The following is a 6,442-nucleotide window of genomic DNA, read 5'->3' on the forward strand; positions in this document are numbered from 1 at the left end:
GCAAAAAGGACCGTCAGGGATGCCACCGCTCGCCACGATGGCAGTCTTGTCAGCGTCGCTTGCCACCACGCACCGCTGGCTGCACAGCCTCTTGCCACGCGTACCAGGAAAGGCCCCAGAGCGACACGTTGGTGGATGTGCTGGAGCGCGGGTACAGAGCGGTAGCCTTCCGCGGCAAGCGCCTTGCCGCGGCCGTTGTCTTGTCGCGTCCGGAAGCTTGTCGCTCACCAGGCCTTGCCGAGACGCATGGCGCGTCGCGGCAAGTTCCTTGAGGTGCCTTGGTTGGCCTTCCCGGCAAGCTCCTCTTGCCGGGGCCTTGTCTCCTTGGCTTGAATACTTTGTTCTTGAATGGCTCCAAAAAGAACCATGGAGGACCTTGGCGGTCACCCGGCAAGCCTTGCCGCGGGGCGTTGCAACTGCCCATACACAAGTTCGGGATACTAGGGTACCCCTACTCTAGTACACTGACAGGAGCCCCCGGGCCTGGGCCACACATGGTGCCGAGCGCTGTTGGGCCAGGCCCAAAACAGGGCATGGGCACACGCGGCCTGGGTTACGCCGTATCTTACTCCGTATCCGCCGCGCCCTCCCCGAACGGCACACGTTGAATGCAGCGTCGTGGGAGAGATCGTGGGTGGTTTCTTTATTCGGAAGGACGAAACGTCCGCCCCCTTCCTCTTTATAAGCAGGGGAAACAGGGGCAGTTCGCCCATCTCGCCGGCTGTTACTCCAATTTCACAAATCTCCACCGCTCCCCCCTTCTTCCCGAAGCTGAAAGAGAGTAGCGCTCCGCTCCCCATTGCCACCACGCACCACCAACGCCGTCGATCTCCCCCACCACCTCCGCCATGGCTCCGAAAACCGACAAGGGGAAGGGCATGAAATCGGTCGAGGCGCAGCGGCTCGCGGCGCTGCGAAAAGGAGCAGGCCATCTTCCCCCCTCAGCTTGCCGCGAAGGAGCTGAGGGAGTACTACTACCTCTTCTGGTCGACGGAGACGAGAGCGCATCCGCGCACGAAGGTACTCCCGGCTGCCGCTTCGGAACTGGATCCAAATAGATACCCCTTCTTCGCGCTGTTCTTCTACTACGGGCTCTGCCCGCCCTTCTCTAAATTTTTCTGTGACATCATGAACACCTACGGGTTCCGCCTCCTTGACTTCACCCCCAACGCCGTTCTGACCATGGCAGTTTTCGGACATCTCTGCGAAAACTTTGTCGGAGTCCATCCAAACGTAGCTCTTTTTTGCCACTTCTTTATGCCCCGAGTCGAGAGAGGGGAGCCTTTATCCGGCGGAATTGCCTGGATCTCGAGAGTCGGCAAGAAGGAAGCTTATCTGGAGGGAGAGCTCCGCAACAAGTGGGAGGAATGGAGAGCAGAGTGGTGCTGGATTGTCGAGGAGAACCCGCAGCCATTTACCGCCCTGCGACAAGCCCCAATAGCGCGCGACAACGATTGGAGCAACGTGGCCCCGAAAGACGATAGGCTGAAGATTGCCGTCACCCGGATCCTTCGCCTCAGGCTTGCTGGGCTCACCGTAGGCGCTGTTGGCACAGATTTTCTTCGCCGCCGCATCGCCCCCTGCAGGAGAGGAGGAGACCCGCCTGGGAGTTCCAGAACTCGGCGGATATCATGAGGCTGCGCCCGGGCCTCAACTTCAACTTCACTGTCCTGGAGCTGGACGCAATGCTCCTGGAACTGTTCAAGCGCGATCCTCAACATCCATTCATGTTGCCGAGGGGTGTCGTTCCGTTGTGCAACAACTCCTCGCTCGACCGCATCCGTGCAATGATGCCGCTGTGCGACTCGCATGGAATTGTCCCAACTTGGCAAGAGCCTGCAGACGACATTGTGCGGGATTTCTCTGACGGCCTGGTAGAAGTGCCGGTCCGAGCTGATGAACAGAAGAGCCTTACTCGCGACACCACCGATGCGGAGATGCAGCGCATCGCCACTAGGCTGGAAGAGGCGGCGGCAGCAGCTGCCACGGGCGAGTTTGGATTCACCGTGGAGGAAGCAGAGGCAGCAGAGGCGGCAAGCCTTGTCGAGCGAGAGGAGTTCGCCGGCGAGGAAGAGCTTGCCGGGCCTGAAGCTGAGTCGAGCGAGCCCGACGAGGGAGAGCTTGTCGGGCCCGAACCTTCAGACAGCTTGCCGCAAGCGGAGCCCCCAGCTCCGCCAAGAAGGCGTCTCCGCAAGGCCGGGGACGTAGCGGGGCGGCAAACGAGTCAACAGCCGCTGTGCCGCGCGACACGCTCTACCGCGGCAAGCACAATTGCCGCGGGTTCGCCTCACGCCGCTGCGGCAACTGGGGCGGGGTCTTCCCGGTCCACCGCTACTGCCCCTGCCAAGCGGGCAAGGGAACCTACTCCTCCGCCTCGTCGCACCGGAGGCGTGCCGGACTTTGATCTCTCCGCGCTCAGCTCCGACGAGGAAGAAGAAGAGTAAGATTCTTTGCTGTACTTGTAGTTCTTCAATTCTTGCTGTTTTTGTCTTGTATCTGATTTGCTTTACTCTGAGACTATTCCTTTTCAGGACGCTGGCCCAGAGAGCGGCGAAGAGAGCCAAGGCCCCGGTGATTGTCATCGAGGATGATCCCATTGCGACGGCAGGGGACATGTCCGAAACCACCTTGCCGGACCCGGTAAGCATTCCACAAAGCAGCCCCCAACGCAGCCCTCAGCGTAAGTATATGGTTTACTTCCTGCTGTCAGGCGCGCATAGGTGCTCTTTCTTTGCTGATGTCTGATTGCTGGTTTGTGCAGGAGCAGAGCAGCCTCACCAGGAGTGCCCGGAAGCCGCTCCCGAAATGCCATCTGCTTCGACTACACCGCCAAGGGAGGCTTCCCCGGCAAGGGAGCATTCTCCGGCAAGGGAGAATTCTCTGGCAAGGGACAGTTCTCCGGCAAGGGACGGCACCAGTGATCCTCCGGTGGTTGAGACCACGACTGCAGATCCTAGCACAGGTAATCCTTTTGCTTGAAAACTTCCCTTGGGTTCTTCTTCTTATTTTCTTTCTGGATGTTTGCTTGACTTTTCTCCCTTTTTCCGTTCGTCAGATCCATCTGCCACGGAGCCGATGGAAACTGAGGTCGCCGGCGAGGAGAACGCACGCAGCAACACCAACGACGCCGTTGCTACCGAAGGAGAAGCTGGCGCTGATGATCCCGCCGGCGAAGAGGCCGCAGAAGCTGGCGAGGGATCTGGCGATCGCACTGACGGCCCCGAGGCCGCAGGAGCGTCAGGCGCTACGTCGACCGCCTATCCCTCCGCCGCTGCTGCAGCGCCAGGCTCCGAAGAGCCCCAGCCCGGCGCCTATTTGAAGGCCGGCGACGGTATCTTCATCAAGCTCCCCTGGGCGTCAAGCTCCAGGGCGCCGGTCGACGGAGAAATCTTGGACGGAGAGGTGCTCGCCTCCGCTGGGCTGACGCTGGTCGACGCGCCAAGCAGCAGCAGCGACGAGCCTGAGGAGGAGCGGCTGCTGCGGAAGCTGTTATCACTTTACCGCGCCCGACAAGCCAAACTGGAATCTCGAGAAGCGCTTGTCACAAAGGCCGGAGTGGACATCGAGAAACGCGCGAAGGAGCTCCAGGGCCTCAGGCAGGATGCTCTCCGATCCCTAGCGGAGGAGCGGGAGCAATCCGCCGAGCAGCATAAAGCCTTCCTCCTCGAGAAGACTGAAGTTGAAGAGCAACAGCGGCTTGTCACCGAAAATCTATTTGCGCAGGAAGGAGAGTTGGCGCAGTGCAAGGTCAACCTTGACAGCCACGAGGAGGAGCTTGCCGCGCGCGAACAAGCAATTGGCGGGGATCTCAAGGAAGCAGAGGATGCTGCCGCAGCTGCTAAGGCCACCAAGAAGGAGCTGGAGACGAAGGTGGCGCAGCTGGAAGCCGATCTTAAGGCGAGCGGCGAGGAGCTTGCCGCGCTCAAGCGTGAGCGCGAGAAGGACGCCGCCGCTCATGGAGAGCTGCAGGGTCGTCTCGCTGAGAGGAGCAAAGAACTTAGCGCCGCCAAGGACTCCAACGCAGATCTCGAGTTGAAGCTGGCCACTTTGACCAAGACGCTGGACGGCGCCAGGGAGCAGGAGGTGGCCTTGAAGGAGAAGATCAAGGCGGACGAGGCGCTGCTGGTGAGTGCTGCTGCCGCCCAGAATGCTTTTAGGGAGACTGTGGAGCACTGGACCGAGGGTCTCGTGAATGTTGCCGCAGCCATCGACGGGGAGCTGGCGCAGCTGGGGATGGAGGATCTCGGGTACTCCTCCGATGAGCACCTCCAACCCAGCGCCAAGCTCAGCTTGTTCTTCAAAGGCGTGGCGACGGCCCTCCAGCGACTCCGGGAGACGATCCCAAAGCAGCTGGCCGACGAGTCGTGCAAGATCTGCGCGGGAGCTCTTCAAAAGGTGCTGGTGAAGGTGGCCTTCCGCAACCCAGGCCTCAACCTCACCAACGTCCTCAGGACCTTGCCGCCGGATGCCGATCTGGAAGCGCTCAAGGCCCTTGTCGCACCCATTGTGGACAAGGTGAGCGGGATCAAGAGGGTTGAGGGAGATCGAGTAGATTAGGCCGCCCGTCTTCTCTTTTTCTTGTCGCTGCTAGTCATGTCATGAGAACAATCTGTTAGAGCTGCGACAAGCTATCTTGTAATATAACTCTATTTTGGGTAGCGATTGCTATGTTATTTCCTTTACTTGATTCCTTCCTTTGTATGTTTTTGCCCTACGCTTTTAGGGAACTTGTCAGGGCAGGCACCTGGACCGCGAGCGCTGAGTGCGGGATGTCAGTAGCCTGCTAGCGGTGCTGCTTCCGACAAGAAACCTTGTCGCAACTAGTCGCAGCTCACTTAAGTTGTTGAGCGGACTCGAAACAAAGTAAGGGCGCAACTAGCTACGAGTTGGTTCCTCCGCGCACAGGTTTTCCATACAAAGCACGGTCGTTCGAGGAAGATAACTTAAAAAATTTAAAAACTGATTGCTCAAACTTTGGCAACTTAGCTTTTCTGTCGCTTGCTTTCCGGTAAGGCGAAACTTCCTTGAACGATGCCTGGTCCATACCATTATCTTCTCCTTTCCCCCCGGCAAACTTGTGGGCGAGGGAACCTTCCTTTCCTTTTTGAGAAAAATAAAGAAGAGAAAATAAAGATATGGAGCCTTACGGCTCGTTATTGCTTACTGGGGGTAGGTGCTGCACAAAGTGTCAGATAACGCATGCAAAGAATAGAAAGCATGATATTGACAAGATGTGCGGAGCACATGAGCTTTACTTATGCACGGGGTTTGCGCCCGGCTTCGTACAAAGGATTACATGCAACATCGGCAAGACTTGTACAAAAGGTGGTTGCCGAAACAGGTTCCGGCAACCGCGCCTTACGGGTAAAACTTACAAAGATGCTCAATGTTCCAGGAGTTGCTCACCGGAATGCCATCTTCGGTCTCAAGGCGGATAGCGCCAGGCCTAGTGACTCGTTTCACCCGGTAAGGGCCTTCCCACTTCAGCGTCAACTTGTTGGAATTCTTGGCGGACTGAACGCGCCGAAGAACAAGGTCGCCTTCCTCGAGACTTCTCGCATTAACTTTGCGGCTATGGTAGCGGCGCAAAGCTTGCTGGTATCGAGCAGCTCGTACAGCAGCCTGAAGACGGTCTTCCTCAAGGAGCAGAGCGTCATCTTGTCGCAACTGCTCTTGCTCAAGCTCATCATAAGCGAGCACTCGAGGTGACCCGTATACGAGTTCCGTGGGGAGAACTGCCTCTGCTCCATAGACTAGAGCGAAAGGTGTCTGACCAGTGGCTCGATTTGGCGTCGTTCTGATCGACCAAAGAACCACCGGCAGCTCCTCAATCCAGTTCTTTCCGCACTTGTGCAGCCTGTCGAAAGTCCTGGTCTTGAGCCCGTGCAGCACTTCAGCATTCACCCTCTCCGCTTGACCATTGCTTCTCGGATGAGCAACAGAAGCGAAGCAGACCTTGGCGCCAAGATCTTGGACGTACTGCATGAAGGTGCGGCTCATGAATTACGTGCCGTTGTCGGTGATGATCCTGTTAGGGATCCCGAAGCGGCAAACAATCGACCTGAAGAACTTGACTGCTGACTGTGCTGTCACCTTCCTCACTGCTTCCACTTCCGGCCACTTTGTGAACTTGTTGATTGCAACGTACAAGTACTCAAAGCCCCCGACAGCTCGGGGAAAGGGGCCGAGGATGTCGAGCCCCCAGACCGAAAATGGCCGGGATAAAGGGATCGTCTGGAGAGCTTGAGCTGGCTGGTGTATCTGTTTGGAATGGAACTGGCACGCTTCACACTTGGTTACTTGTGCAGTTGCATCCTGGAGGGCTGTCGGCCAAAAGAAACCTTGCCGGAACGCTTTGCCGGCAAGTGCTCTTGCGCCTTCATGTATCTCTGCCATCAGCTTTTGTCCGTCTTCCCGGTGAATACACTTCAATTTCACACCG

This window comes from Triticum aestivum, chromosome 5B (genome assembly GCF_018294505.1).
Source record: "Triticum aestivum cultivar Chinese Spring chromosome 5B, IWGSC CS RefSeq v2.1, whole genome shotgun sequence".
NCBI classification, from domain to species: Eukaryota; Viridiplantae; Streptophyta; class Magnoliopsida; order Poales; family Poaceae; genus Triticum; species Triticum aestivum.